The sequence below is a fragment of the Hyla sarda genome, chromosome 4, assembly GCF_029499605.1.
Source record: "Hyla sarda isolate aHylSar1 chromosome 4, aHylSar1.hap1, whole genome shotgun sequence".
NCBI classification, from domain to species: Eukaryota; Metazoa; Chordata; class Amphibia; order Anura; family Hylidae; genus Hyla; species Hyla sarda.
In genome coordinates this window covers 305381803-305406609 of record NC_079192.1, presented here as the reverse complement: position 1 = coordinate 305406609, position 24807 = coordinate 305381803, and the positions used below count along the sequence as shown (strand labels likewise).

Below are 24807 nucleotides of genomic sequence, written 5' to 3'. Positions count from 1 at the left end.
ATATAACGAATATGCGAATATACGAGAATATATGACGAATATTCGTCCATATATTCGCGAATATTCGCGAATTCGAATATGGCCTATGCCGCTCAACACTAATCCCAGACTGCCTTTATCACATGGTTATGGCATGTTCGGTTTATGTCTTATGAATGTCTACCTGATGGCAATAACTAATAAGGAAAGGCCTTTATATCCCTTTGCTGCCCTTCTTAAAATCCCTCTTCATTTCTGTCTTTATTCCACTCGCTCTCTCTTTACACCTGCAACTCAAAATCATGATGTTCCATAGACCCTCCATCTTTAGAAAGGCTAGAGACACATGCATGCTCAGTAGGCCCTTCTGCCCCCATTCTCGCTGAACAGGTTGACCTTCTTTCTCACTCCTTGTGCAAAATTACACACTATTTACACTTTTTTCTTTGTCCCCTGATTCTACAGTAATTCTGTTTTTCGGATTAATAATGGTCTTAATTTTCCTCCATGCGTACACAATCTGCACTGACTGTGGAATAGTGGAGTTCAAACCCTTTAGAAATGGCTTTGTAACCTTTTCCAATCGGATGAACATCAAGAATTCTTCTGAGGTCCTCAGAAAAATCCTTTGATTGTTCCATGATCCACAATCCTGTTGTGAAGATCAGACTTTGATAGGTTTCTGTTCTTTAAGGGTAGGGTCACATGTAGCACTTTCACAGTGTATTTCATGCTGCAGTAAATCCATTGTGCAGCGGGAAATACGCTGCAGTTTCTGCTATAAGGAAACACACAGGACTACCCTGCTGCAGCCCTGTGTGTGCACTAAGGTTTGGAGGCAAGCCCAGTGCACCAATGTGACTTTGACTTTAGGGGCCCTCCTCCAGAATGTGACAGGGTAGCCCTGTGTGTCTACTCATAGCAGAATCCACAGCATATTTTCCACTGCCCGGCAGATTTCCTGCAGGGGGACATACGTGGCAGATGTAGTACGTGTGGCCCTATGCCAAATGAAACTGGTTGTCCACTCAGTCCTGATTGTAATCTCATTTTAAATTATCTGCTAATCCATACTTTTGCCACACACAGATACTTTATCTACTTTTAGAACGTGTGAAAAAATCTGGTGCAGTTTAAGGTGAAATGTACAAGTGAAACTTGAAAAATTTGAATATCGTGCAAAAGTTAATTTGTTTCAGTAATGCAACTCGTCTGTGGAAGGAAGCATGAAGTTCTCCAAAATCTCCTGGTACATGGATAAGTTGACCCTGGACTTAATGAAGCACAGTAGACCAACACCAACAGATGACAGGTGTCACGATGCCGGCTGGCAGGTAGTGGATCCTCTGTGCCAGAGAGGGATTGGCGTGGACCGTGCTAGAGGATCGGTTCTAAGTCACTACTGGTTTTCACCAGAGCCCGCCGCAAAGCGGGATGGTCTTGCTGCGGCGGTAGTGACCAGGTCGTATCCCCTAGCAACGGCTCAACCTCTCTGGCTGCTGAAGATAGGCGCGGTACAAGGGAGTAGACAGAAGCAAGGTCGGACGTAGCAGAAGGTCGGGGCAGGCAGCAAGGATCGTAGTCAGGGGCAACGGCAGGAGGTCTGGAACACAGGCTAGGAACACACAAGGAAACGCTTTCACTGGCACTAAGGCAACAAGATCCGGTGAGGGAGTGAAGGGGAAGTGAGGTGATATAGGGAAGTGCACAGGTGTAAACACTAATTGGAACCACTGCGCCAATCAGCGGCGCAGTGGCCCTTTAAATCGCAAAGACCCGGCGCGCGCGCGCCCTAGGGAGCGGGGCCGCGCGCGCCGGGACAGAACTGACGGAGAGCGAGTCAGGTACGGGAGCCGGGGTGCGCATCGCGAGCGGGCGCTACCCGCATCGCGAATCGCATCCCGGCCAGAGGCGGTATCGCAGCGCCCCGGGTCCGTGGAACCGACCGGAGCGCTGCAGTGAGAGGAGTGTAGCGAGCGCTCCGGGGAGGAGCGGGGACCCGGAGCGCTCGGCGTAACAGTACCCCCCCCCCTTGGGTCTCCCCCTCTTCTTGGAGCCTGAGAACCTGAGGACCAGACTTTTGTCCAGGATATTGTCCTCAGGTTCCCAGGACCTCTCTTCTGGACCACAACCCTCCCAATCCACTAAAAAGAAGGTTTTCCCTCTGACCTTTTTAGATGCTAAAATTTCCTTGACGGAGAAGATGTCCGAGGAGCCGGAGACAGGAGTGGGGGGAACAGATTTGGGAGAGAAACGGTTAATGATAAGTGGTTTAAGAAGAGAAACATGAAAGGCATTAGGAATACGAAGAGAAGGAGGAAGAAGAAGTTTGTAAGAGACAGGATTAATCTGGCGCAAAATCTTGAAAGGACCAAGATAGCGTGGTCCCAACTTATAGCTAGGGACACGGAAGCGGACATATTTGGCGGAGAGCCATACCTTGTCTCCAGGGGAAAAAATGGGAGGAGCTCTTCTTTTCTTATCCGCGAACCTCTTCATGCGTGAAGAAGCCTGTAAGAGAGAATTTTGGGTCTCTCTCCATATGATGGAAAGATCACGAGAAATTTCATCCACAGCGGGCAGACCAGAGGGCAAGGGGGTAGGGAGGGGGGGAAGAGGGTGACGGCCGTACACCACGAAAAACGGGGATTTGGAGGAAGATTCAGAGATTCTGAAATTATACGAGAATTCGGCCCAAGGTAGAAGATCTGCCCAGTCATCCTGGCGGGAGGAAACAAAATGTCGTAAATAGTCACCCAAGATCTGGTTAATTCTTTCTACTTGTCCATTGGATTGAGGATGGTATGCAGAAGAAAAATTTAATTTAATCTTGAGTTGTTTACAGAGAGCCCTCCAGAATTTAGACACAAATTGGACGCCTCTATCCGAGACGATCTGCGTAGGCAACCCGTGAAGACGAAAAATGTGTACAAAAAATTGTTTAGCCAATTGAGGCGCTGAAGGAAGACCAGGAAGAGGGATGAAATGTGCCATTTTGGAGAATCGATCAACGACCACCCAAATAACAGTGTTGCCATGGGATGGGGGTAAGTCAGTAATAAAATCCATACCAATCAGAGACCAAGGTTGTTCGGGAACAGGCAGAGGAAGAAGAAAACCAGCGGGCTTCTGGCGAGGAGTCTTATCCCGGGCACAGATAGTGCAGGCTCGCACAAAGTCCACCACATCAGTCTCTAGAGTCGGCCACCAATAGAAGCGAGAGATGAGTTGCACAGATTTCTTGATGCCCGCATGACCTGCGAGATGGGAGGAGTGACCCCATTTGAGGATTCCGAGGCGTTGGCGTGGAGAAACAAAGGTCTTTCCTGGAGGAGTTTGCCTGATGGAGGCTGGAGAAGTGGAAATCAGGCAGTCAGGAGGAATGATGTGTTGAGGAGAGAGTTCAATTTCAGAAGCATCTGAGGAACGAGAGAGAGCATCGGCCCTAATGTTCTTATCAGCAGGCCGAAAGTGAATTTCAAAATTAAATCGGGCAAAGAACAGAGACCACCTGGCCTGACGAGGATTCAGCCGTTGGGCAGACTCGAGGTATGAGAGGTTCTTGTGATCGGTGTAAATAATAACTGGAAATCTTGATCCCTCCAGCAGATGCCTCCATTCCTCAAGTGCTAATTTAATGGCTAGAAGCTCTCGATCCCCGATGGAGTAGTTCCTCTCCGCCGGAGAGAAGGTCCTAGAAAAAAACCCACAAGTAACAGCATGCCCGGAAGAGTTTTTTTGTAGAAGGACAGCTCCAGCTCCCACTGAGGAGGCATCAACCTCCAATAGGAAGGGTTTAGATGGGTCAGGTCTGGAGAGCACGGGAGCCGAAGAGAAGGCAGACTTGAGTCGTTTAAAGGCGTCTTCCGCTTGAGGAGGCCAAGACTTGGGATCGGCATTTTTTTTGGTTAAAGCCACAATAGGAGCCACAATGGTAGAAAAATGTGGAATAAATTGCCTGTAATAATTGGCGAACCCCAAAAAACGTTGGATGGCACGGAGTCCGGAGGGGCGTGGCCAATCTAAGACGGCAGAGAGTTTATCTGGATCCATTTGTAGTCCCTGGCCAGAGACCAAGTATCCTAGAAAAGGAAGAGATTGGCATTCAAACAGACATTTCTCAATTTTAGCATAGAGTTGATTGTCACGAAGTCTCTGAAGAACCATACGGACATGCTGGCGGTGTTCTTCTAGATTGGCCGAAAAAATTAGGATATCATCAAGATATACAACAACACAGGAGTATAACAGATCACGAAAAATTTCATTAACAAAGTCTTGGAAGACAGCAGGGGCGTTGCACAGGCCAAAGGGCATGACCAGATACTCAAAGTGTCCATCTCTGGTGTTAAATGCTGTTTTCCACTCATCCCCCTCTCTGATGCGGATGAGGTTATAGGCGCCTCTTAAGTCCAATTTAGTAAAGATGTGGGCACCTTGGAGGCGATCAAAGAGTTCAGAGATGAGGGGTAAGGGGTAGCGGTTCTTAACCGTGATTTTATTAAGTCCGCGGTAGTCAATGCAAGGACGTAGAGAGCCATCTTTTTTGGACACAAAGAAAAATCCGGCTCCGGCAGGAGAGGAGGATTTACGGATAAAGCCCTTTTTTAGATTCTCCTGGACGTATTCAGACATGGCAAGAGTCTCTGGGGCAGAGAGAGGATAAATTCTGCCCCGGGGTGGAGTAGTGCCCGGGAGGAGGTCGATAGGACAATCATAAGGCCTGTGAGGAGGTAGAGTCTCCGCTTGTTTTTTGCAGAAAACATCCGCGAAGTCCATATAGGCCTTAGGGAGACCGGTTACTGGAGGAAGCACAGAGTTACGGCAAGGGTTACTGGGAACCGGTTTTAGACAGTCCTTGGAACAAGAGGGCCCCCAACTCTTGATCTCCCCAGTGGACCAATCCAGGGTTGGGGAATGAAGTTGAAGCCAGGGAAGTCCAAGGAGAATTTCCGAGGTGCAATTGGGGAGGACCAAAAGTTCAATCCTCTCGTGATGAGATCCGATGCTCATTAGAAGGGGCTCCGTGCGGAAACGTATGGAACAGTCCAATCTTTCATTGTTTATACAATTGATGTAAAGGGGTCTGGTGAGACTGGTCACTGGGATGTTGAACCTGTTGACGAGAGAGGCCAAAATAAAATTTCCTGCAGATCCAGAGTCCAAGAAGGCCACAGAAGAGAAGGAGAAGGCAGAGGCAGACATCCGCACAGGCACAGTAAGACGTGGAGAAGCAGAGTGGACATCAAGGATTGTCTCACCTTTGTGCGGAGTCAGGGTACGTCTTTCCAGGCGGGGAGGGCGGATAGGACAATCCCTCAGGAAGTGTTCGGTACTAGCACAGTACAGGCAGAGATTCTCCATGCGGCGTCGTGTCCTCTCTTGAGATGTCAGGCGAGACCGGTCGACCTGCATAGCCTCCACGGCGGGAGGCACAGGAACAGATTGCAGGGAACCAGAGGAGAGAGGAGCCGAGGAGAAGAAACGCCTCGTGCGAACAGAGTCCATATCTTGGCGGAGCTCCTGACGCCTTTCGGAAAAACGCATGTCAATGCGAGTGGCTAGGTGAATAAGTTCATGAAGATTAGCAGGCATTTCTCGTGCGGCCAGAACATCTTTAATGTTGCTGGATAGGCCTTTTTTAAAGGTCGCGCAGAGGGCCTCATTGTTCCAGGATAATTCAGAAGCAAGAGTACGGAATTGTACGGCATACTCGCCAACGGAAGAATTACCCTGGACCAGGTTCAACAGGGCAGTCTCAGCAGAAGAGGCTCGGGCAGGTTCCTCAAAGACACTTCGAATTTCCGAGAAGAAGGAGTGTACTGAGGCAGTGACGGGGTCATTGCGGTCCCAGAGCGGTGTGGCCCAAGCCAGGGCTTTTCCAGACAGCAGGCTGACTACGAAAGCCACCTTAGACCTTTCAGTGGGGAACTGGTCCGACATCATCTCCAAGTGTAATGAACATTGGGAAAGGAAGCCACGGCAAAGCTTAGAGTCCCCATCAAATTTATCCGGCAAGGATAGTCGTAGTCCAGAAGCGGCCACTCGCTGCGGAGGAGGTACAGGAGCTGGCGGAGGAGATGGTTGCTGGAGCTGTGGTAGTAACTGTTGTAGCATAACAGTCAGTTGAGACAGCTGTTGGCCTTGTTGCGCAATCTGTTGAGACTGCTGGGCGACCACCGTGGTGAGGTCAGCGACAACTGGCAGAGGAACTTCAGCGGGATCCATGGCCGGATCTACTGTCACGATGCCGGCTGGCAGGTAGTGGATCCTCTGTGCCAGAGAGGGATTGGCGTGGACCGTGCTAGAGGATCGGTTCTAAGTCACTACTGGTTTTCACCAGAGCCCGCCGCAAAGCGGGATGGTCTTGCTGCGGCGGTAGTGACCAGGTCGTATCCCCTAGCAACGGCTCAACCTCTCTGGCTGCTGAAGATAGGCGCGGTACAAGGGAGTAGACAGAAGCAAGGTCGGACGTAGCAGAAGGTCGGGGCAGGCAGCAAGGATCGTAGTCAGGGGCAACGGCAGGAGGTCTGGAACACAGGCTAGGAACACACAAGGAAACGCTTTCACTGGCACTAAGGCAACAAGATCCGGCGAGGGAGTGAAGGGGAAGTGAGGTGATATAGGGAAGTGCACAGGTGTAAACACTAATTGGAACCACTGCGCCAATCAGCGGCGCAGTGGCCCTTTAAATCGCAAAGACCCGGCGCGCGCGCGCCCTAGGGAGCGGGGCCGCGCGCGCCGGGACAGAACTGACGGAGAGCGAGTCAGGTACGGGAGCCGGGGTGCGCATCGCGAGCGGGCGCTACCCGCATCGCGAATCGCATCCCGGCCAGAGGCGGTATCGCAGCGCCCCGGGTCCGTGGAACCGACCGGAGCGCTGCAGTGAGAGGAGTGTAGCGAGCGCTCCGGGGAGGAGCGGGGACCCGGAGCGCTCGGCGTAACAACAGGGCTCCCCAAATCATATAATATATTGGGTTTTTGGGGGTTTTCATGAGCTGTAAGCCATAATCATCACAATTATGACAAATCACGGCTTGAACTATCTTGCTTTGCATGTAATGAGTTTATCTCATATATTAGTTTCACCTTTTAAGTTTTGCACGATATTCTAATTTTTCGAGTTTCACCTGGACGCAAAAACATAGAATATTCCGAAGGGTTTACAAACTTTCAAGCTTGCCACTGTAGCTTTCTCTTCTAAAATCTCCATTTGCATAAAATGTTAGAATGCAGGAAGCTCAGAAAGGCTACCACGCATTTAAACTGCAGCGCAAATCTTTGAACTTTTCCAGTGAGTTAAAGTTTTTGCAGCCCGGGCACAGGAAAATGTAAAAGATTTGTGCCGCATTTTTCCTTTAAGAAGGCTTTCCATATCTGTAGTAATTTTTCCCATTCAGCTAAAAGAGCATTTTTAAAGGGTTTCTCTGGAGAAAACCAATGTTTTCAAATCAACTGGTACCATGAAGTTAAACAGATTAGTAAATTGCTTCTATTTAAAAATCTTAATCCTTAAACCTTTCAGTACCAGCTACTGTATACTACAGAGTAAGTTGTATAGTTATTTTCTGTCTGACCACAGTGCTCTCAGCTGCCACCTCAGTCAGTGTCAGGAACTGTCCGGCGCATGAAAGGTTTTCTATTGCTGTCCACAGTTCCTGACACAGACAGAGGTGTCAGCAGCAAGGGCTGTGGTCAGACAGGAAAGAACTATGTGATGACCAACAGGGTGGACAGGGAGAGTGAGCCCTAAGCTGTCCCTAGAAACAGGTCCCTAATTGGCGGATCAACAACCACGAACAACAACAAAAGAACAGAAATAATACTGTACATTGTTGGGGACAGGCCAGAAACATGGTGGGGAAATAACCAGACAAACCAGAAAGGATATAAATATACAAACAGGACAGGATATAGAGTACTAACATACAGTCAAGAAACCAGAATCAAGATAAACGGCAAATATAAATAAATGAACAAGACTAGATATGGAATAAGTATACAGAAGAAACAAGGAAATGCAGAGGATGAACAGATGAACTGAATTTAAAACACTAAACAGGTCAGAAAACATGGAACACTGTTCACACTGGACACTGAACAAAGAACAAACAAGACTCCCCACTCCAAACATGGAGGGACATCAAAACAATCACCAAATAGACTTCTAGCCAGCGGGCACACTCCACCATGTGATCAGGATACTGGCCTAGAAGGAAAATGAAATATAATACATGGAACACTAGACTGAGAACTAGATGAGTCGGAACAGACTCTACAAAAGTCAAACTCCATAACATGGAGAAATACAGATCAGGATACCAAACAGGAATAATACAAAACCAAACTCCATAACTTGGAGGAATACGAATCAGTATAACAAACAGGAATAATACCAAACACGGGTCCAAGCAAGACTCACAGTGTGAACACAGCCTAAAATAACAATGATAAAGCTGAACAGACATACATAATCCTAAAACCTGACAGATGTACTAAAAACCAAGCAGTCTAAAATCTATCATAAACAGGAATCAACCATGGTTAAGACTCAGAAATTAACAGACAGACTAAAACAGTCATAGCAAAGGTAAAACTAATAACATAGTCAGAGTAGATCTAATAACCAGCACAGAGTGTAGCAGAGCTCAGATTTAAATAGCCCCACCTGAGTTCTCATTGGCTAATACCATTTACTATTCCCTAGCCAGGGAGAATAGCACAGAAAACAGATTGTTGTTGTCTGAACAGATTGTTGTTGTCTGAACTGGGCCTAAAACGAAAAAATGCAAAAACACAAATAAGGACATTACAAACTACACAACTTTTTCTGGAACATACAGCAGCTGATAATAATAATAATAATAACTCTTTATTTATATAGTGCACACAGATTCTGCAGTGCTGTACACTGAGACTGATCCCTGTCCCCTTTGGGGCTTACAATCTAAATTCATCTATCAGTATTTTTTTAAGTGTCGGAGGAAACCCGTGAAAACATAGCATGAAGAGAGTTGTGTAGCAATTGGCGCTTCAGTACATCACAAAGGTGTTCAATGGGATTCTGTTTGTGTGTATGGAGGGATTGGGAGAGAAAAGAGAAAATTTTACTCGGCTCACCTGAACTTGTAAACTCTGATCAGTCTCTGTGGACCCACAATTGAGCTAGGGGGATCAAGTGCAAACTGATTAAAACCAGGGGAAGGCTGCAGTGGAAGATAAAAACAAATGTCTTTATTTAAAGTGTTCCTGAAATTCATTTCTGAGACCCTCACCGATCAGGAGAACGAGAGGGAATAAGCACATAGTAGTTACTCCCCAGCTCTCAGCAATCCATGTCTTGCTGCTCCATTATAAGTTTATGGGACAGTAAGACAACAAATGCTAAGAGTGTAAAGTGCGCTTATCCCCACTCGATCTTCTGGTGAGTGGGGATCTCAAGTCATTAATCCAGTCTGTTAGTTTCTGTTGCCTTTTGAGCATGAACCCCTTAACTATTGCCTGTGTATGGCCACATTAGGTCCTAGGTGTTCAACAAACAGTACATGCAGCTTGGGGGGGGGGGGGGGGTGCACTTGATGTCTATAGGGGTTACTTGCGCTGCTTTGACACATTTATTTTAGTACAGGTATTTAGAAACATTATTAAACACTGTGGTAGATTATTCCTGTAATACCTTTTGACATGTTAAAAGATAATTTTAGCTAAATTTCAACTTGAAGATGTTGATTCTGTACAGAAATCTCTCATAATTGTGGATTTCCTATTATTACCAGAACAGGAATAATTATTTAATTTAACATTTATTTTATACAATATTGTATTTTAAATACGTAGATTTCCATTTAGAATTGTTTCTGAAAACATTCCAAACTGTATTCATTCGCTGGGCAGTCATAAAAGCTTTCTGTTTGTTTTCCTCTGCAACAATATCCTGTTATTGTGATGATTCAGGCCGATAGAGCCTCATTGTTGGCTTGTACAGACTGACACAAGGCACCAGTTATATCCTCAGCCCTGCCCACAATAGAAATTCCAGCTCCGGTGTGCAGGATAATAACCATTAATAAACCAGACCATTAATTCACCACATCATATCCGTGTTCAGAATGAATTGTTTGACATTATGATTATGACATTTATATGCAATGATTTTTTTAAATATTATTTAATAGACCTGACATATTGTTGTAAAGTCATTGTTCATCACAACAATTTCAGTCATTGAGCACTACACTGTTTTACACTGTTTCCTATACATGTTACTAAATGTATCTCTAGCAATGAGATATATGGGAAAAATATATATTACAGGATTTAATGCAAACTGTACTTTCAAAAGTTAAAGCAAGTTAGTGGTGAATACAGTTTCCAGGGAAATGATACATCTAGTGGCCAAGAATTTCAGACTTTCTTTTCCATGTAACAATATTTTTATTGAGTTTTCAATTATTAACAGAACAATTTAATATAAATGCATCAATTCTAGTGTTACAGAATATTTGTGTAAACTCACATTAACAAATAGAATAGGTAGAACATTTAAGAAAAGACATGGACTTTCTTTTCTAGGGTTAGGAGTCATTTGGCATACTTAGGGTGACTCTAAGTATTAGTATGTTTGTTTTTTTTACTGGATACCATTGTGTGAAATAGAAACAAAAGAAGAAGAGAGCACAGTTGTAAAGGCAGTGGTAAAGTGGGCCGTACCAGGGAGCGGAGTCTAAGGTGCCGCTGGTTTTCACCAGAGCCCGCCGCAAAGCGGGATGGACTTGCAGCGGCAGGCAGCAATCAGGTCGCTACCCATGATATGACTCGTCCACACAGGCAGCCGAGGTGTAACATGGCACAGGAAGGATGAGGCAATTACGTAGTCAGGACAGGCAGAAGGTCAGGGCAAGCGGTATAGGTGCAAGGTCAAGAATGTAGCTAGGAGGTCTGGTACACAGTAATACAATACACAATCAGGAATGCTTTCTCTTAGGCTAGGGAGCACAAAGATCCGGCAAGGATCTGAGGAAGTGCGGGGTTAAATAGATTCAGTGCAGACAAGCACCAATCAATGCTAGCCCTTTAAATCTTAGAGCCGTCGCGCACGCCCTAGGAGGCAGGGACGCACGCGTCGGCAGACAAGGACAGGGGAGAGGACAGGAGGTAAGTGATGAACCAGCGGTCACATGCGGGCGCATTGCAAGATGCAAACAGTGGCACCGCTGGCAGCAGGGACAGGGATGCGCTCGCGGCCAGCAGGACTTGCACTCCAGTGGGCACTCAGCTCTCAAAAGACCTGACTCTGGGTCCTCAGGTAATCCAATAAAGGAGAGAAATAAAAAGCAGGCAGGTTTTATTGAAATAAGTAGTGGTTTTATTTACCCTTAAAGTAGTACTGCAGCAACATTTCAAACTACAGTATACAATAGAAATAAAAGGGCAGGGGGTTCTGATTTGGGGTAAGAGGCTGCCAGTCTTCACTGGATACAATATACCTGATTCCTTTCACCTCTGTGTGATCCTTTTCACCACTGCACCAAAAATAGGGTGCAACTTGCGCCAAAAATGTAATGCAATGATTTTCAATATTATTTTAGACAGTTTTTCACCTTTTTCTGCTTATCAGAAGTGGTTGTAAATGTTCATTGAAAGGGACGGGGCTTAAATGCTTTAAATAATTTGAAAACTTTTGACTTATGATTCTGTTTTGATGTAAGCAAATTAATAGTTGGTGAAAACTTAGACAAGCCAGTCTTCAGATATGCCAGATTTATCAATCAGCCTGATAAACTTTGAAAATCTCATCCAACTAAAAATGTCAGGTTTGGCCTCCACGTGACTGAATAATGTATATAGACAGCTTAACCCCTTAAGGACCCAGCCAATTTTCACTGTAGGACACGGCCATTTTTTGCACATCTGACCACTGTCACTTTAAACATTAATAACTCTGGGATGCTTTTACCTTTCATTCTGATTCCGAGATAGTTTTTTCGTGACATATTCTACTTTATGTTAGTGGTAAAATTTTGTCGATACTTGCATAATTTCTTGGTGAAAAATTCCAAAATTTGATGAAAAAATTGAAAATGTTGCATTTTTTTAAAACTTTGAAGCTCTCTGCTTATAAGGAAAATGAATATCCCAAAGAAATGATATATTGATTCACATATACAATATGTCTGCTTTATGTTTCCATCATAAAGTTGACATGTTTTTACTTTTGGAAGACATCAGAGGGCTTCAAAGTATAGCAGCAATTTTCCAATTTTTCACAACATTTTCAAAATCAAAATTTTTCAGGGACCAGTTCTGTTTTGAAGTGGATTTGAAGTGCCTTCTTATTAGAAATACCCCACAAATGACCCCATTATAAAAACTGCACCCCTCAAAGTATTCAAAATGACATTCAAAAGGTTTGTTAACCCTTTAGGTGTTTCACAGGAATAGCAGCAAATTGAAGGAGAAAATTCAAAATCTTAATTTTTTACACTGGCATGTTCTTTTAGACCCAGTTATTGAATTTTTACAAGGGGTAAAAGGAGAGAAATCTTCCTAAAATGTGTAAAACAATTTCTCTCGAGTAAGAAAATACCTCATATATGTATGTCAAGTGTTCTGCGGGCGCAGTAGAGGGCTCAAAAGGGAAGGAGCGACAGTGGGATTTTGTAGAGTGAGTTTTTCTGAAATGTTTTTTGGCGGGCATGTCACATTTCGGAAGCCCCTATGGTGCCAGAATGGCAAAAAAAAACACATGGCATACTATTTTGGAAACTACACCCCTCAAGGCACGTAACAAGGGGTCCAGTGAGCCTTAACACCCCACAGGTGTTTGATGACTTTTCGTTAAAGTTGGATGTGAAAATGATTTTTTTTTTTCAATAAAGTGCTAGTTTTCCCTCAAATATTTTTTTTTTACAAGGGATAATAGGACAAAATGACCCCCAAAATTTGTAACCCCATCTCTTCTGAGTATGGAAATACCCCATGTTAGGACGTAAAATGCTTTGCGGACAAACTACAATGCTCAGAAGAGAAGGAGTCACTTTTAGCTTTTGAAAAGCAAAATTTGCTGAAATGGTTTTTGGGGGGCATGTCCCATTTAGGAAGCCACTATGGTTCCAGGACAGCAAAAAAAAAAACCCACATGGCATACTTTTTTGGAAACTACACCCCTCAAGGCACGTAACAAGGGGTCCGGTGAGCCTTAACACCCCACAGGTGTTTGACGACTTTTCGTGAAAGTTGGATGTGTAAATTATTATTATTTTTTTTTCACTAAAATGCTAGTTTTCCCTCAAATGTAAATTTTTTACAAGGGGTAATAGGACAAAATGCCCCCCAAAATTTGAAACCCCATCTCTTCTGAGTATGGAAATACCCCATGTGTCGACGTCAAGTGCTCTGCTGGCGCAATACAATGCTCAGAAGAGAAGGAGCGCCATTGAGCTTTTGGGAAAAAATTGTTTGGAATGGAAGTCAGGGGCCATGTGCGTTTACAAAGCCCCCCATGGTGCCAGAACAGTGGACCCCCCCCCCACATGTGACCCTATTTTGGAAACTACACCCTTCACGTAAAATGCTCTGCAGGCGCACAACAAGGCTCAGAAGTGAGAGCGCACCATGTACATTTGAGGCCTAAATTGGTGATTTGCACAGGGGTGGCCGATTTTACAGCGGATCTTACATAAACGCAAAAAAATTAATACCGATATGTGACCCCATTTTGGAAACTACACCCCTCATGTAATGTAATAAGGGGTGCAGTGAGTATTTACACCCCACTGGCATTTGACAGATCTTTGGAACAGTGGGCTGTGCAAATGAAAAATTAAATTTTTCATTTTCACGGACCACTGTTCCACGGACCATCTGCCAGACACCTGTGGGGCATAAATGCTCACTGTACCCCTTATTACATTACATGAGGGGTGTAGTTTCCAAAATGGGGTCACATATCGGTATTTATTTTTTTGCGTTTATGTAAGAACCGCTGTAAAATCGGCCACCCCTGTGCAAATCACCAATTTAGGCCTCAAATGTACATGGTGCGCTCTCACTCCTGAGCCTTGTTGTGCGCCCGCAGAGCATTTTACGCACACATATGGGGTAGTTCCATACTCAGGAGAAATTGCGTTACAAATTTTGGGGGTCTTTTTTTCCTTTTAACGCTTGTGAAAATAAAAAGTATGGGGCAACACCAGCATTTTAGTGTAAATTTTTTTTATTTTTTTACACTAACAAGCTGGTGTAGCCCCCAACTTTTCCTTTTCATAAGGGGTAAAAGGAGAAAAGTCCCCCCAAAATTTGTAGTGCAATTTCTCCCGAGTACGGAGATACCCCATATGTGGTCCTAAACTCTTTCCTTGAAATATGACAGGGCTCCGAAGTGAGAGAGCTCCATGCGCATTTGAGGACTAAATTAGGGATCGCATAGGGGTGGACATAGGGGTATTCTATGCCAGTGATTCCCGAACAGGGTGCCTCCAGCTGTTTCTAAATTCCCAGCATGCCTGGACAGTCAGTGGCTGTCTGGAAATGCTGGGAGTTGTTGTTTTGCAACAGCTGGAGGCTCCGTTTTGGAAACACTGCCATACAATACGTTTTTCATTTTTATTGGGGGGGGGGGGGCAGTATAAGGGGGTGTATATGTAGTGTTTTACTCTTTATTATGTGTTAGTGTAGTGTTTTTAGGGTACATTTGCACTGGCGTGTTACGGTGAGTTTCCCGCTAGGAGTTTGCGCTGCGGTGAAAAATTTGCCACAGCCCAAACTTGAAGCAGGAAACTTACTGTAAACCTGCCCGTGTGAATGTACCCTGTACGTTCACATGGGGGGGGGGGAGCAAACCTCCAGCTGTTTCAAAACTACAACTCCCAGCATGTACTGACAGACCGTGCATGCTGGGAGTTGTACTTTTGCAACAGCTGGAGGCACACTGGGTGGAAAACCTTCAGTTAGGTTCTGTTACCTAACTCAGTATTTTCCAATCAGTGTGCCTCTAGCTGTTGCAAAACTACAACTCCCAGCATGCCCTGATTACCAAAGGGCATGCTGGGAGATGTAGTTATGCAATAGCTGGAGGTACGCAACTACAACTCCCAGCATGCCAAGACAGCTGTTTGCTGTCTGTGCAAGCTGGGATTTGCAGTTTTGCAACATCTGGAGGGCTTCAGTTTTAGAGAACACTGTTAAGTGATCTCCAAACTGTGGTCCTCCAGCTGTTGCAAAACTACAAATCCCAGCTTGCCCAGACAGCAAACAGTTGTTTGGGCATGCTAGGAGTTGTAGTTTTGCAAGATCTGGAGGGCTACAGTTTAGGGACCACTATATAGTGGTCTCAAACTGTAGCCCTCCAGCTGTTGCAAAACTACATATTCCAGCATGCCCAAACAGGTGTCTGGGCATGCTGGGAGTTGGTTTTGCAACATCTGGAGGGCTACAGTTAGAGACCACTGTATAATGGTCTCATACTGTACCCTCCAGATGTTGCTAAGTAACTCACCGGCTTCCATCGGATCCAACCGCACGTCATCGCCGCCCGCCGATCTCCGTCGTCCGCAGCCTCCCTTGGCCGCCCGGATCGGTAAGTGGATCTTCGGCGCCGATCTCCTTTCATTCCCCGTTCTGCCCCGCCTATTGTGGGTGGGCAGGACGGGGAAAACGAAAGTTAACCCCCCGCCCCTGATCTGTCTAGACCACCAATAGCAGGGATAGGAGGGGTTGCACCCCTGCCACCTCAGTCCTATGCCTTCAGGGGGATCGTGGGTGTCTTAGACAACCGCGATCCCCCTTATATTCCGGGTCACCGGGTCACTATAGACCCGTAATGATCCGGAATCGCGCAAATCGCAAGTGTGAATTCACTTGCGATTTGCCGCGATCGCCGACATGGGGGGGGTCTGATGACCCCCCTGGGCGTTTGCACGGGATGCCTGCTGAACGATTTCAACATGCATCCCGGTCCGAATCCCGCCCGGCGCGCGGCAGGGGCCGGAATTCTCCATGACGTACGCGTACGCCTTAGGTCCTTAAGTACCAGGATACTTTTCATTGCGCATTCTCTTTTTCATTGCGCACACCGCCAAAAGATTTCAATGCCAGGAGTCAGTGTTCCTCCCTTCTGACTGCCACTTAACTGCTTTTGGTCTCTGTATCCCCACCAAAAAAGATAAGTGCAAGGGTTGTGTTTTCCTAAAGCTGGGCTTGCCATAATGATGTCACTAGGGCTCAAGAGATGCCACTGCAAGCCAGGCCTCCTAGCAAGTACTAATGTCACGTGGTCTAGAAGAGTGGGTTTAACTGACAGAGGAAGCAATGAGGAGATAGATAAGACATTAGACAGCATATTTTCTGGTAAGAGGGTCCTGAAAGTAACAATATGGCCCATAACATTAGATACATGAATATTACTTTTTAACTAAATTTGCCTAGAGGGAAGTAAATCAAAATAATTTTTGATAACTAGATAACCCCTTTAAAACAGGTCTGCTAAATCCAGGATGTTTGGAAAGCATGCCATAATTGTGTTATGTGTGCAGCATAGCAATGATGAAGCAGATTACAGAGATAACAACCGCTTTCAGATCCAAGGGCCTTCTTAGCTAAGGCTGAGGCTGAACTTCCTGCCAGTTCCTTTATTTCTCTATGTTTTATAATCCCTTAGACCTGTTTTATGGCTCCATGCAGGAGTACCAAAAACAGGATAAGATCTCAAGCTGTGCCGGAAAGCATTTCTCAAAGCCCCCATTGAAAAAGGTTCTCCTGATCTTACAGGACGTGATACAGTCTTTTCCTACACAATAAATATTAAATTGAATATATATATGTAGAACAGTCATACACTCATTTGAAATGGGCTCTAAAAACACATACCCCAAAATGTAGTCTTCTACACAGTGTTTTAATCGATCCCACATAATAATGCACTGAAGCTTATCTTACAAGCCCAAAAAATATAAAAATATCCTATATTCGTCTGTAGACTGTGTGCTGTTTTAAAGGGATGTAATCCAAGAAATAAGTAAAACCAGTAAAAAAATGTACACAGTACAGGGAACATGCATGTGTATAGGAGAATCAGAAAGAATAGGTGTGGGAAAAAGTTGAAATAAAAGAAATACCTACAGGAAAAACATAAAAGTAGTTTACAGAAGATTCCCTCAAGATTGAAGATACCCCGTCAGCACTGATCCCACTCATTTATGGTATTCAGGTTCTCAACAATGTGCACTCCATGCTCCTCTGGACACAATGTACAAATAGTGACTAATGGTGCTCAGTGACCTCAGCATTCATCCTGTTATATACCTCAATCCAGTTACATGTAAATAAAGCCACGGCATTCATCAACGTGACCCAAACTTTTTCTGTATTTAACAGTCGTCTTTACATGCAGGTATAGAGCAACAGTTGTTTCACATACCAAAGGCTTTCTTAAAGGGGTTATCCAACATAAGGTCACTTTAGTTATCACCTGTCAGCCAGTAAATTGCATGCTCACCAAGGATCCCTACTTGATGTTGGTAAATGACTGTGTCCTGTGTCCCCCATCATGCTGCTAGTTTGTTTCTGTGCCCTTCCTCCAACTACAATCCCCAGGATCCCTTGTTTCTGGGAGGGAGGTGACTTATCTTCCCCCCCTAACTCATAGACTACCAGGAAAAGGTAGCCCAAAAAAAACCCTTTATTTCCCATATATCAAAAGAGTAAGATTAAAAGTGCAATCTTTATTGTATTCGGTTCGCACTTAATGGTGTTTTAAAATATAGAGCACCATATCGTCCTACTTGTTTGGTTCTATATATATATATAAATAGACCATCCGGTCTATGAATTGAATGCACACTGAAGCGGAGACGAGGTGCCTGCAGACCACCTACATTCAGCGCTATTGTAGGACAATGGAGCTCAAAGTTAAAAACTTAACATGGCCCCCCTCGACATGTTTCACTGCCTCAGCAGCGTTATCAAGAGGTAGATGGGCACTGAGTTAAAAAACGCCGTGCAGGGGGTTATAATACCTCCCTTCATGATGTCACAGGATATCAGGATTCACACATCATCAATTCTCCACCAAAGCCTCTCCTGCATTGAGGAGTGACACTTTAATCAACCAATCCACGTCTCTGTGTTTGATCACCCAATCTCTGTTTCGGTTCCCTATGCCCAATCACAGTTCCGGAGCCTTGACTGGCACGTCCATCGGCGAATCCCTGTAGGGTCAGTTGCCGATGACGTGCTGCGCTCAGTTCACATGCGCGAGGTGATAGAGCGGAGGAGCCGGATTTGACTCATCTGCGCATACTCCGTTCTCCGACGGCTATAGTAACTATAGCCGTCGGAGAACGGAGTATGCGCAGATGAGTCAAATCCGGCTCCTCCGCTCTATCACCTCGCGCATGTGAACTGAGCGCAGCACGTCATCGGCAACTGACCCTACAGGGATTCGCCGATGGACGTGCCAGTCAAGGCTCCGGAACTGTGATTGGGCATAGGGAACCGAAACAGAGATTGGGTGATCAAACACAGAGACGTGGATTGGTTGATTAAAGTGTCACTCCTCAATGCAGGAGAGGCTTTGGTGGAGAATTGATGATGTGTGAATCCTGATATCCTGTGACATCATGAAGGGAGGTATTATAACCCCCTGCACGGCGTTTTTTAACTCAGTGCCCATCTACCTCTTGATAACGCTGCTGAGGCAGTGAAACATGTCGAGGGGGGCCATGTTAAGTTTTTAACTTTGAGCTCCATTGTCCTACAATAGCGCTGAATGTAGGTGGTCTGCAGGCACCTCGTCTCCGCTTCAGTGTGCATTCAATTCATAGACCGGATGGTCTATTTATATATATATATAGAACCAAACAAGTAGGACGATATGGTGCTCTATATTTTAAAACACCATTAAGTGCGAACCGAATACAATAAAGATTGCACTTTTAATCTTACTCTTTTGATATATGGGAAATAAAGGGTTTTTTTTGGGCTACCTTTTCCTGGTAGTCTATGAGTTAGTGGTCAAATTCCACCCTCCATATATTGGTCTCAACTAGATATGCTTATCTTCCCCCCCCACACATCTGCCACTCAACCCATTGCAGCACAGCATGCTCTCTTCCATGCATGTTGTGCTTGAAACTACAATTCCCTGCAGCCCTGTGGAGAATGATCTCCCTCCCAACCAGCAGTAGCTCCACCCATTGAAGCACAGATGCGCTCCCATTTAACATCTGACTAGTGATGTAATGTCTCCGTCCACACTGCAACCTGGGAAAAGCCAGAGACAACACTTAATTTGTATGCCGTTTAACATGAACATCCGGAACAAAGATCACATAAGAATTGCAAGACCAGACATCAAACATCGGTACAGATGAACTGTACTAACTTTCCAGCTCCTGTAGCACAGTCAAATAAAAAATCTTGGAATACCCCTTTAAGTTGAGTATCACGAGTTTACTTAAACTAGATTGAAGTATTGGACATGATGATTGCCCTGGTCACTGACAACCAATAATCACCATTATGCTATCTTGATCCAGTTTCTAAAAAGTTTAATTTTTTCCAATATTATTATCTAATGTATTCTACCATTTGTTTTATAGATGTGAAGACAGACTTTCTACAAGCAGTAACCAACCTTATAGAGTAGACGGCAACTTCAGTTACAGGAGCAGCAACATTTCATCGGCCTGTTTATCACCAAGCACTTATGTGGTGACTGGCAACCATGCCTACAATGACAGAGTAAACCTATCTAATAAAGGAAACCATGGGAACTCAAAAGCCTTCAAGAGCAAGTTAGAGAACATTTTCTCCTCTGTAAGCAGCTCATCTGATTGGTAAGGTGCCATGTTAATTCTTGACTCTGCTGTGAGAGCTGATATGTTAAAGGAGAACTGTAGGGCAATATAACTTATCCCCGACCGATGGGGCCCCCTCAATCTGTATGGGGCCTGGGCAGTATGCTGGAAGGGCGTGTTTCACCCCCGCATGAGGCAGTGGCTGACGCACCCCTCCATGTATTCCTGCAGGGGCACTTCCTGCAGACTGCCTTGGCCCCGTACAGGAGATCGCGGGGGGCCCCAGCGGTCGGACCCCACCCCATGATCTATAACTTATCCTCTATCCTTCGAATAGGAGATAGGTTATATTGCAGTACAGTTCTCCTTTAACATCAGTAAGTATGAGACCTATCTGGACAGAGGCTATGGACACTTTTGCACTGATTTATTTTTATTGTTTATTTGCTTCTTTTCCCAGTTTGGATCCCTAAGACCTGGTTTCATAGGAGGGACAGGATATTGAATAGATTTATCTAGGGAAAAAAATGTCCTAGGGTACATTCACACTGCGAAATTCCCGCAGAATTTCGCAAGTGGAATTCCAGGCAGTGAACATTACCACCAGTGTGAATAGGTCTTCCGCGAGACCCTTTCACACTGAGGAATCTCAGCGGCGGACAATTCCGCCGCTGAAATTGTTCCGCACAGAAAATGAACATGTTCATTCTTTGTGCGGAATTCCGCGAGCACTGTATAACCGTCAACGGTGACGGCGCAGTGCCGCGTGGTCCTACTGCCAAAGTGTTTTCATCAGCGGCCACCAGACGGAATATCCACTCGAGGAATTCTGCGAGCAGAGATTACGCAGTATAATCTCACCCTTAGACTTATTCTAGACTAGTATTCCCCATTACGCACTCCAGCTGGGGAGGGAGGCCTATCAATGCCCAACTTTAAGATTTATTTTTTTGGCAAGACTTCTTAATAAACTGAAATAAGAGAAAAGTTCATTAGTAATGAAACACTGTATTTGGTATAGTAGAATTAGAAGGGATGCTATAGTTGAGGTTCTATAAGCAAGACAGATTAACACAGAGTTTACATATTGGGTAATGATGATTAAAGCATGAGAAATTGTTAACAAATGTGTAATAAAGATAAGCACAAAGGTTACACCAATGTGAAATAAAAGTTTTACAGAATCTATGGCTGTTTCGGATAACATATACTGGATCTCATGGGGAATATGGGGGAGATTTATCATACTGTGTGAGGGAAAAAGTGTAGTAATTTCCAAAAAGCAACCAATCACAGATCAGCTTACAAGCTCTGTTAAAGTGAAAGCTGAGCTGTGATTGGTTGCTGTGGGGAAATCACTCCACTTTTCCTCTCACAGTTTGATTAATCTCCCCCATGGAGAATACAACAAATAGTGAATCAGGGGGAGAAGAGATGAGTTTTGACTTAATAAAGACTAAAATTGTTTTATGGAACAATCACATTTTGGGATTTTTACTATTATATTTTACAATTATATTTAGCACACAAGAACATGAAGAGTAAAAGATTGTTTAATATGTATGAGCATCACATTTTAGATTACAAAAAAACGGAAATAGGGGAAACAACTATGGTTATGATCTAGGAGATGTTACGTCATGACGGAGGTCAACAAGTCTTATTTTATTTTTTTACACATACATAAAAAAAAAACAATAACTAACATATACACATAATTACAAAGCAATACATAACATCGCCTTATTTCCCTTTACCTAATATTTCAACAATTTATGTCCCAGAAATCCCCCCCACCCCCAAAAAAAAAAAAATGTATAAAAAAAAAAAGAGAGGAAAGAGAGGGGGGAGGAAATAGAGGGGGGAGGGGGGAGAGAAGGTTGTATAGCTTAAATAATCAATGGCTTAAAATTCAACCATTTAGACCATGGGTTGGTGAAGGAAGTGTGTATATCATTAGCTATAGCTATAGACCATTCCATAAGGCAACTCTGATGGAGGAGGTCAGGTATAAGTGGAGTCTAAGTCAGGTATAAGTGGAGACCCAACTCCAGTGGCTGCAAAGTCTGAGCAACATAAATAAAATTTCTGTAAGCAGTAAACTTTAGGCTGATTCAAATTACAATAATTCACAAGATTTATTTCTCCCCAATTACTTTAGTAAGATTTGGGTACAGAGAAAAGGCTTTATGTCCGAGATTAGAGATGAGCGAATCGAAGCAGACGAACTTGAATTCGTTATGAATTTCATGAAATATTCAATTCACAACGAATGCAAATATCTATGCGATTCTATTGCGCAAATTGCTTCATTAAACTCCATTTAGTGCGGTCCAGGCTCCAGGGCATCTAAAATGACGGATCCACAAGTCAGTACATGGGGCAAGGAACGCTAGGAAGGCGGGAAGGCAAGGCTGGAAGGGAAGTAGGCGGGATGACCCTGAATGACATGCAGGATGCAGCCTATCAGCAGTCAGTCACCCCTGTGATGTCACAGCCCTATATATTCGGCAGCCATTTTGCGGCTCGTCATATCATTCATTACACTGCATACAGATAGGACGGATTTCGCTGTGTGTGTTATACAGTAAAGCTCATTCCAGCAGTATTTCACATCCTTGTCACATCAGTGTTCTGGTGGACAGAGAGAAGTCTTTTTTTCATTGAAAAGGATTTTTACTGCAGTCGTAAACCTCCCAGTCACTTTCTTCAGCATTGTATTACAGAGAGGGGCAGATAGCTGTGTGTTGCATCATACATTTCAACAAGCTGCCTCAACTTCATAAACCTTAGAAGAGGAGGCAGGAAGAATTTTTCTGCGCAATTCTGTGTCTTTTTTCCACAACAAATCATCTGTTGGTTATACTAGTCTCTAGACAGTATAATACCAAGCAGTCCATTCCTAATAGTCTTTGACAGAGTTACATTTTGTGTTTAGTACACAGCTTTTTTGTGCTGCAGCAAGTTGTGTTGTGCTGGTGTTGTGCAAAAATACTTTTTTTTAAGCGTACTGTACCGCATTTTTCTTCTCTCATAAGTGCATACCACATACGTACATCTAAGTAGTGTACTATTTTGTTCCTGTTAATCTGTCAAGGGCTTACATACTGTGAAAGGACAGGCAAAAGTTATCACCAGCTGGTGTTTTATTACAAAAATACATTTTTTTTAAGTGTACTGTAGCGCATTTTTCTGCCCTCATAAATGCGTACCACATACGTACATCTAAGTAGTGTCCTATTTTGTACCTGTTAATCTGTCAAGGGCCTACATACTGTGAAAGGACAGCCAAAAGTAATCACCGGCTGGTGTTTTACTCCAGTACGTTTATTAAGCGTACTGTAGCGCATTTTTCTGCCCTCATAAGTGCATACCACATACCTACGTCTAAGTAGTGTACTATTTTGTACCTGTTAATCTGTCAAGGGCCTAGATACTGTGAAAGTCCAGGCTAAAGTACACACCTGCTGCTGTTCTAGAGAAATACTGTTTTAAGCGTAGTGAAGCGAATTGTACTACCCTTATGTACGCACTAAGTATGTCACGCAGAGAAGTGCCAGGATGTGCACAGGGGAGTGGCAGAGGTCTTAATTCATCAGGCACAGGTTGCAGCAGACTAGGGGCAAGTGGGAGCAGGAGTCGCAGCAAGAGGCCTGAGCTTCTGGTATCAGCTAGCGGTCGTGTCTCGACCTGCAACCCATCTGCTGTCATCGATTGGTTAACACAGTCATCCACTTCATCGCAAGTGACATCTGACACCCAGAGAACAGTCGGTGGGTTCATCATACACAACCTTCAGTTGGCATGGCCCGGGAGCAGTCCCAGTCCTCCCATTGCCTCTGTTCTATGCTGTTCCCTCCCCTAGAGAAGTATCTTATGCTGTATGTTCAGCTCCACTATTCACTGAGGATGATCTAATAGAGGACAGTCAGCAGCTACATCCTAGCCAACAAGTGGAAAATACATCTGCTGCTTCCTCCACTAGGCGGGCAAGTAGTGATGAGGAGAGTGACGTGGGAGGCGGTGTTGCCAGGGTTCAGGGTCCTGAAGCAGACACTGTTGAGGAACCTGAGGAGGACATCAGTGATGTGCAGACACTTGTTGATGATGATGATGAAGCCGATCGCAATTGGGAGAAGGGTGCAGAAGGGGCTTCATCATCATCAGGAGAAGAGAGTTGCAGGTTGCCCTTGAGGCAGCAGCTGAGCCAACAAGGTGGTAGCATGGTTGGCAGTCAGAATGGTGGCAGAAGTGGAAATTCTGGAGCCAGACGTTCCCGGGGGAGACCACCTGCTTTGCGGCAGTATTCCTTCCCGAGAGGTGGTGAAACAGGGGTTCCTGGAGACGGCGACAGTAGCAGTCAGTTAGTGCGGACTGTTGGTGGGAAAATCAGCTACTCAGCGGTGTGGCAGTTTTTCATCAAGCATCCGGAGGAGGTTCACATAGCCACATGCAAGATATTTTGGCAAAAGGTGAAGCATGGCCAGGGTCCCAATGTTGGCACCATGGCCCTGCGTCAACATATGCTTCGCCACCATAAAGCAGCCTGGGAGAACCGTGGCTCCGATGTAGTAGTCCAGCCTGCATCATCACCCAGTGGCACGCCGCTCCCTCTTTCAGCCAGCCCTTCACTTGAAGGGAGATGTGTGCCATACCCTCCTTCTGTCGCTCCAGATGCTCCTGCTCCTCCTACTTTTAGTCAGCCATTCCGCCAACAATCCATCTGTGAAGCCATGTCCAAGAGACGACAGTATGTGCCCACTCATCCAATGGCGCAGAAGCTGAATGTGCTCCTTTCTAAGTTGCTGGTGCTGCAGTCCCTCCCTTTTCAAGTGGTGGACTCTGCACCTTTCAGTGAACTGATGGTTTGTGCCGAGCCGAGGTGGAGAGTGCCAAGCCGTCATTTCTTGGCGAAGAAGGCAGTACCAGCCCTGCACAATTTTGTGAAAGAGAAGGTTATCCAGTCCTTGAGCCTGTCAGTTTGTACCAAAGTGCACGGCAGCGCCGACGTCTGGAGCTGTAACTATGGTCA

General features: G+C 44.9%; 1 protein-coding gene across 2 annotated transcripts in view; it reads left to right on the top strand.

Annotated features, from left to right (window-relative positions):
- Window positions 1–24807, top strand: part of ARHGEF37 (Rho guanine nucleotide exchange factor 37) — an 87967-nt gene that overhangs the window by 8635 nt on the left and 54525 nt on the right. For both annotated transcript variants that reach the window (XM_056574748.1, XM_056574747.1), the window contains exon 2: window positions 19578–19814. The gene's annotated coding sequence lies outside the window, so the exon portion shown is untranslated. The remainder of the gene's footprint in view (window positions 1–19577; window positions 19815–24807) is intronic.